This window comes from Cyanistes caeruleus, chromosome 5, assembly GCF_971803275.1.
Source record: "Cyanistes caeruleus chromosome 5, bCyaCae1.hap1.1, whole genome shotgun sequence".
Classification (NCBI taxonomy): domain Eukaryota; kingdom Metazoa; phylum Chordata; class Aves; order Passeriformes; family Paridae; genus Cyanistes; species Cyanistes caeruleus.
This window is the reverse complement of record NC_141705.1, coordinates 58,844,125-58,852,590: the sequence shown is the minus strand read 5'-3', so window position 1 is coordinate 58,852,590 and position 8,466 is coordinate 58,844,125. Positions and strand designations below refer to the sequence as shown.

At 36.6% G+C, this 8,466-nt stretch overlaps 1 long non-coding RNA gene across 1 annotated transcript; it reads right to left on the bottom strand.

Moving 5' to 3' along the window:
- Window positions 1-1,296: 1,296 nt before the first annotated feature.
- On the bottom strand, window positions 1,297-6,724 carry LOC111928957 (uncharacterized). The gene is made up of 6 exons (XR_002864397.2): window positions 6,674-6,724; window positions 6,470-6,528; window positions 5,266-5,345; window positions 4,997-5,153; window positions 3,986-4,051; window positions 1,297-3,468 (listed from the first exon to the last, which is right to left on the bottom strand). It is a non-coding gene; the product is annotated as an uncharacterized LOC111928957 (long non-coding RNA).
- Between the last annotated feature and the right edge of the window lie 1,742 nt (window positions 6,725-8,466).

The following is an 8,466-nucleotide window of genomic DNA, read 5'->3' as shown; positions in this document are numbered from 1 at the left end:
TCTTTTTAGCCCACTGGAACATGTTAGCTGTCTTTTTTAAAGAGGAATAGGTGCATTTTCTCTGGTGGTTGTCTCCTATATGATGCTGTTAAGCTAGGGATCAAAACAGCCTGTAGGGTGCTAGGATCTCAGTCTAGAACTAGCTTTGTAACACTCAAGGAATGTATCAGTTTGTTTTAGACGTGGAAATGCTATAAAGGAGCATGTTTCTAAGTGTGTTTCATTGTTTCCACGTGCTGATTTGCAAGCATTCCTGTATTCATGTACTCCATTTCCAGGTGCCAGGCCAACAGGCTCTCTGTGTTACTCTGCTCTAGATGCTAATTGGGGTTCCCTTTGTGTAGTCCTGCCTCATTTCCCCCCCACCTCACTTTAACTAATATTATTTATTTTCTCTTTTTTTCCTGGATAATTTGTTCATTATCAGGATGTCATCATATTAAACTGCCAGGAGAATGGCTAATGATGAAATTGTCAGCAGGTGCTGTCACCCGGTTCATTGCTGAATAGCTTGACTACACATCTGCTTGGTGATGATAGCTCTGCTAGCCAGGTGTCTAATTCTGTGTATCTCCCATTCCCTGTCCCATTTTTCCCTTGTTTTCTTTCAAAATCTGTAGGGTTTTGTCAGGTAAAATTTTGGGGGTGAAGGGATGGGGTGTTTGGGTAACAGTACAACAGAGTTTATGCCACTGTGACCAGTTCAGGGACTCACTTTGCTGAGGGGTTTCTGATGATTGTGGGTCAGAGGCTCAGTGGTTGCAACTTTGTTCAATTTGGGCAGCTGTGGTTGGAGTGAAGTACCTTAAAGTGCCCTTCCATCTCAACAGGTAGGAGTTCTGATCTTGGGGCCATATGAAGAAAAAAAATTTTGCCAACCAAATGAAATAGCCACTAATCTATTGTACAATAGCAGAAATAACCATTATGTTACCAAGAGCTGGTAAGCTTTTCCTAACACTAATCCTCAGTACCAGTGAGCTGGCTAGCATTCAGTTAATACCCTGGACTTAGGGGTCTCCCAGAGCTATTGTATGGTTATTCTATGAGACTTTGCCAAATCCAGATGCAAATGTTAGAAACAAGTTTTGTCTTTTTGGAGGCAGAGTGGGGTGTTGAAGCCCTTTTTTACCTTTCTTCCTTTTCTCTGGTTGTCCCACAGTGGTAGTTTTAGCTGCCAGCTGCTTTTGTTTTACTAGCAGCTCATTCTTCCACAGAGAAGTGTGAAGGATGCAATGCACAGGGTGCTGCAGTGTTCTTCTTTTAGAAAAGGTGCTGCTACCTGAAGTTGAACAGTTTGGCATAATAGCCAGACCTCAACATCTTACAGCCTATAGATATTTTGTTGTTATTAAAGCAAAATTAATATATTCACAACTTATATTTGTATTTTATTTATTTACTCTTCAAGCTTCTCTGGTTTTGCAGAGAGAAGCCTGAAACTATTTAAGTCTCAAAGACCAGAAGGCAAGTAATAGGATCCCTCAGATTGTTCTCTAAAGCTCAGGACATTGGACTGTGACTCACAATTCTGAGTACTTGAGATAGACAGACTCAATACTGTCAGTCTCACTTCTCTCAGCTGTTAGCTGCTTTGCAGTAGATAGGACAAACTAGAGAGCTTAATGGTGTGAATCACTAAGTTTTTCCTAGCAGAGGAAGGTCTGTAGACAGTGAACACAATCCTGAAAAGAATAGTGGAACATTAATTGACACAGTCATGTTTACAAGCAGTATTCATGGCATACTGATATCCTGCCAAACTGTAATGCTGTAACTATAAATTGCAGTGACTTGTGGTAAACACACTTTATTTTGCCTCTGATTTCCTTCTTCATGCCTTTAAAACTATCTAGTCAGAAAGTGCTTTGCTTTTCCTTAGGACACTTCACAGCAGTAAACCAAAACACAATCACTAATTCCCCTTTTGCTTAAATAAAAAAAAGCTTCTATTTGGCATAAAACATGGCATATAAATGAATAAAACCGTAAAGATTCACATTTAATTCCATTCTACAAGATTGTCTGCAAAGTCTTCTTTTTAAACTTAGCATATGGGGAAGAAACAATACTGATTTTGACCATTGAGCATGTGGGTGCCATTTTTGTGGGTTCAAGTCATTCTTGTAGAAAGGGTGGCTTGTTATTTGAAGGCAGAGGAAAATAGTGGAATTACGTGCAGAAGTGGAAACACAGACCTAAATATTCAAACCTGTCTGTTAAAAACTGGTGTAGGAATTCCTGGTTAGGCATGAAAACTGTGAAGTCTAATTGCACTTAGCTGATTCATTCCAGCCAAATTTGTCTAAAATAGTTGTTAGCAGTTCTAACTCCTACCTGGGCAGGCACTTGGCAAGGATATTTCAAGTCTAGTCAACCTTATTGTACACAAATATATAAAGGTAAAACCTTATATTTATGTGATTGTACATCTGAATTTAAGAACTGCTCACAGTTGCTCTGGAGAGAAACACGGAGGTTGCTTGTAGCTCTATTTTTGTTAGCACTAAGCAAATTATTTTGGAACTGAAAGTGAAAAGAAGCTTACTGAAAGTTTTATTACTTTCCTCTGCCTTAGCCTTTCTTTCTTAGGGTCAATTAATTAGTATCTTATTAACAAAATAATTCAAGTTTCTTTGTGAGTTGCTGTTACTCTGGTGAGGTACAACTCACTTTCTGGGATGTAGCTCCCTGAAAAGTCAGTATATTTTATCATATGAAGAGGGATGCAGCTTTCATTAGTAATTTAATTTTTATATGTGGTCTACAAATTTTTTCAGAGCAATTTTAAATTGGGACCATTATGTTCTTTATTTACTATGCATTATTATTACTATTATTATTATTTACTACATATTTCTCAGTGATTGGTGTTTATCTAGTTCATAGCAAGCATAGACTGAAAAAAGCCCCTTCATCTATAATCTATCAAAGTCATAAAGCCAGTGCCTTGGATACTTGTACAGAATATGCAGTGTTCATTTTTTTTTTTACTATAGTCATTACCAGATACAAAAATTAAGTAGAAATTAACAGATGTCATGTGTTCCCCATCTGCCCCCCTGCCATTATTTCTATGACCAAATACAAAGAAGTTACTTAATCCTGCTGTTCATGTCAAGATTCTGCATAAGTTCCTTCCAAGATTATTTTATGACGAAAAGTTTTTTTGTAAAATACTTTAAATTTGCCTTTTCTACATATCACCTCTTTTGACCAGGAAGCACCTCCTGTACAAGCTGATATCTACACACCTTTCTCATTGCAGAGAAAAGAAAAAAAATCATTGATGTCCTTTTGATGATTTGTTGCTTCACAGAGCTGTCATTCCATCTTGAGCATCCCCCTCTGCAGCAAGGAGTTGAATGAAGGCTCAATTGCTCTGTTTCTGCCTCAAAAAATGCAAGACTGCATGCCTTGTCTTATTGGTAGTAAAAGCTTCAGGGATAGCTTGATGCAGAACTGAATCTGGATTGATGGGAGAAAAAAAAGATTAGGATACTGGAAAGAAAGTTAGAAAAAAGATGGACTACCCTCAGCCTTGAAAAAAATGACAGTGAAAATAGGAGGAGATGAGGAAAGTTTGAAGAATAACAAATATCAAGAACTTGCCTAAATATGACTTAATATCCTAAAAGCAATATTGACTTACAGATATGTATAAAAGGAATGAGAAATGAAAAGAGAAAGGACTAGAGCTATACAAATTTGGATATCTAAAATTATTTCTCTAGTTAAATGTTTTTAAACATTAGAAAAATATTAAAATGGTATTCACACACTGATAAAAAAACCCTTACAGATTCCCCAGTTTGATCACACTGATATACTGTGCCTCAGAGATTAGTGGATGGATAACTAAAGTATGTGTGACAAAAGCTCAGAGTCCAATAAAAACCTTCTTTCAGAATATCTTGACAAGTTTGCTTAAGTCAGGAGAGGAATTACTTGGCCACTCTGTTTCTCCGAGGGTTTTGCTACAAACCTTTCCAACAGCCAGCTTATTCCTTCCCCATGCCAGTAAAAGCCTTAGTTTTCATGCTTCATTGTCCTAAAAATAGAACCCTCATTAGTGTTTTGAGATTTATTGAGCTAGAATACAGTTTCATGCCCACAGCTAGGAAGTCTTCCTCTAACATCTTGAGAACTGAGAGAGAGTGCTATTAACTTACAAAGTGATATGATGGTAAGTTATTGAAATGTCTTTGTATTTTGTATTTGTCATTTATGTCTCTGTCCCTGTCATGGAAGCTGCTGTTGAAATCTTTCAACATCAACACTCTGCCATTTAAAACTTACCCTGCCAGCATGCCATCTGTTTTGATCAGGGAACCACTTTCTACGTGAGCAGACTCCCACACACATTGCACTTTGCAAGAGAAAAATGTGTTTGCTGGAAAGTAAAAAATCTAACCTTCCCTTGAAAAGCAATGCTCCTTGACTCAGTTTTTTTTAAAAAAAATCTTATAATTAGATAAGTTCACTTCTTCCCTCTCTCTCCCATTGCTTTAGATTTCTAGACAATGGAAAAAAAAAATGTAGTAGAGTCAAGCCCTCTATGTAGTTGCGTTCTGTATCCCCAAAGCTGGTTGCACATATTGTTATAGTTCCAGTTAGGACAGAGACACTGGCCTTAAAGTTTATTTCTATAGGAAGTAATTTTTTTAAGTTAAAATAAAGGTATTTTTTCTGTGCATGTCTTCTTCCAAGAGCAATGGAAATGAATACATTTCTCAAAGTTTTTCTAGCTTTTTTAAGGCAACTGTAATCAATATAAGTTACAATTGATTACACGTTATTTTTTAATAACAGACATCATTAGAGGAGGTACATATGGATAACAGTCTTGATATTTAAGCCCACTATCCCTTGATTTATTTATTTTATCCCTTATTATCCCTTCTTTCTTTATTTTTTTTTTTGTGGACAGTGGAGCTTTGTGGGTGGAGGGAAGCAAGAGAGGGAGATGTGAAGATCTCCAGGTTCAGTTTCTTACCTCTTCTGGAATCGAGTCATGTAATTCTTTCCATGAAGTTTTCAAACTCCATCTTCTAAATGCTTAGCTTTCTTGTCAAGATCTATATTCTTCTGTTTCTTAGTTTTGAGCCTGAAGTTCTTTCTTGGCTGTCCTCTGGCTTAAATAGATCGCTGTCCTGTCAGTAATTTACCATATAAAGTAATAAAAAAGTGCATAACCCATTATTTCACTGACCTAAAATAAAATACATTCTTTTGGTCTTCCCTTATTGAAGTTGCTGTTCTTACAAGTTGGTAAGATTTCTGAAGGGTCCAACACTGGTCAGGCACTTCTCCCTTGTTAGCCCAGCAGCAATGCCTGTCATTACCTGTTTTAGAGAGTAAAAATCGGTAAAAGAAATCCAGCTTTAGATGTTTTAGAGCCATGTGAAATGCTGTGAAGGGCATCAGATCAGTACTCTGAAAGAAAAAAAAGAACCAACACAACAAAACCCCCTAGTGCTTCTCTGATTCCTATCCCCCAAATTCTCCTGGGAGGTTTCATATTATCCTGAAATTTACTGTTTTCTATAATTAATCTTAGCAGGGCACTAAAATCCCTAATAGACTAGTGATGACACAGATGAAACTCTCCATCCACAGAAATATAAACACTTGGCCTGTGAAGAGTGGCTCAATGTTAGGAAAATCGTGCAGCAAGCTGTTAGTGAATTATTGTCAAGGTCAGGGAACGCACATTTATTTTCCTGGTAGTTGTATCATTATCAGGCCCTTATGATATATCCACTTGCACTCAAAATGTAGCTAACTTACCTTGGTGAATTTGATTTATTAGCATTGCAACTGACAAGGTTGCCCATTTGTTAGTGCTTATTTTATATTTGAATAGCTTTCAGCGCATAAATTTGAGGGATTGCTTGAATACTTTAGCTGTTCCATATTTCATGGAGAAAGCTAGACTAGAAGAGTGCTGCTGTTGATATTTCTATCTTCATACTGACCACATTTTTAAAATAAATAAAAAGTATGCCTGTATTTGTGCTTAAGTGCTTTGTGAGCAGATTTTACTGCAAACAGTAAAACTTGAATGTGAAAACTCATTACCTTTATTCTGAATAAACTGTGACATAGCCTTGCTATAGAGTTTATTTTACATCCAGAGCATAAAATAAATGTCTTTTTAAAAAGACATGTAATTCAAAAGAAAGGAGCTAATTACATGGGTTCCTCCTATTAAACTTCAGTTAAAGAATGGATGGAGAAGGAGTAGATGAGTAAGTAAGTGGTTTGGGATGGAGGAAGCAGCTCTCAAATAGATTCAGAAATGAGGCTTTAAAGTTTCTTATTGACTTCAGCGGTGTTGCATCAGGCAGAGGAGCACAGTTTAATTACAGCCAATATTAACTCATCATCTTCCCAGAAGGATGCACTTTTAAGTAAACACAATTGTATAAATAGCCAAATAAAGAAAAAAGCAAGACTAATTACTTGCCTTTAATATCTTGTAAAGTTCCTTTAACACGTCTCTATCCTTTCAAGTCACGTTCTGGACTGTGAGGAAGAAATACTTAATTTAACTCTCTTTTTTCACCTGTCTCAGTGTGGGCCATCACCTGTGTGCCTTCAGTTCTATAGATCTCAGGTTGTCCTGATTTTCTAGGGCTCGGGAGGAAAACCAGTCAGAAGCAAAACTTACACAAACTCAGTGTGATGGGGCCCCATGTCATCTTGTTGACACTCAGGGCTCATGTCCTGCCCTCTACCTTTACCTTTACCTTTCCTACACAGAAAGTGAAGGTACTAATCTAATGTCAATGATTAGCAGCTGACAGCCTGAGGCTGTTTTCTCCTGGACTGTTGGATTTTAGTAGGATGGTTCAAGCAGGTGTTACCTGTAGGCTTTACTGTGGACATCTATGTGTCAACTGTAGAAATCTAATGATGCACATATAAATTGGCAAGATGAGTTGGGCATGAAAGCTCAGGGCTTTTTCTCAGCAAATTATGTCCACCAAGAATATTTAATCTCGTTGCCCTTTTCTCTGAATCCACTGGGTCAAATTCAGGCATGGGGTTTTCATAATTTCGGGTCTTTTGCTGTTATTAATTCCTGTTGACTGAAAATTTACTGACAATCTGACTCTCTGCTGCCTTTGTGCACAGCTCTCACCTCCTGTAAGAGCTTTATTCTGGTGGGACAACAGTGTAGACAATATTAGTAGAGAAGTTTATGGCCAGAAAGGTCAGAAAACAAAGCAGAGATTTGAGAATCTCAATGAAATCTCAGTGGAATGCAGGGCACCACACATGAGAGGTTGCCTCAATATTTCTCACTGGGAAAAGAACATGGAAAAGTATTCTCTTCCTGAACTCACTGGTGGTTGCTGAACAGGTTTATGCACAGAACTGCATGGAAATTAGATCTAAGCTATTTTAATTACAAAATATCCACTGTATAATTATCAACGCTTAATACAAATTGTGTTCAATATATTTTATATATAATTGAAATTCTGTAAGATTAAACTGTAATAATATAAATAATTTTACAGGATGAAAAGTAGGTTAAAATAAGCAAATTTTATGCTTTAAACATTGAGTTAAATATTCTCTAGTGTTTTAAAATATTGTGGTTTTTTTGACTGGTAATCATTTCATTGAATAATAAATATGAGCTTTCTCTTTTATGTAATTAATGCAACCCATATTTTTCAGTAGAGAAATGAAATGTTGAATCATACATAAAAAGTAGCTATGACTATTTTATTACCAAACTTAATTCAGTCATTTCCACAGTTATGGAAAATGTTATTCTCATTTTGGGGAAAACCTTAGTCAGTGAAAAGTAGTTTTGTTTGGCATATACTTTGAGTTACCTGAATCCCTGGTTAGGTAGCCCCTTCTGGAAGGGGTGTGTGTGTGTGTAAGTATTACACACAGGCTGGTTAAGAACAGTAGTTTGCTCTTTGCAGTATCATGCATCTTCAAAACCTTGTTACTAACATTATGTAAGGCATCTTTAACACTTTCTGGAAGGATTTTGAGAGGTTAATCTAATACTTAATTCTAATACCTTAGTTTTCACTTATAAAAATGAAATCTAACATCATTGTGTGAAACTTATATGCAGGAATAATGATTCCCAATGCTTTTCATTGGACCATGAGTTTAGTTTCTCAGGCTATTACTACATTTCTTGCAGCCATTCCTGTGGTGTAAAATGAGGACATCATTTGAAGTATGATTATGCTTTGAATGCCCAGTGAAGCTTTTAAAATGATACCTGACATCCAGCTAGATGTAGATAGACGTTGATTTTTTTCTTTTAATTCAGTTTTTTTTCCAAAGAAAGTCTGTTAGAATCCAAGAGAAAGGAAGGTGAAGAAACTTTACTTTCCTGTTTTGACATTCACTGTAGCTGTTATGGTTTAACTCCAGGAAGGCAACAGAATGAATGAGAGAATCAGAGGTGTAAAATTGCATGTGGTG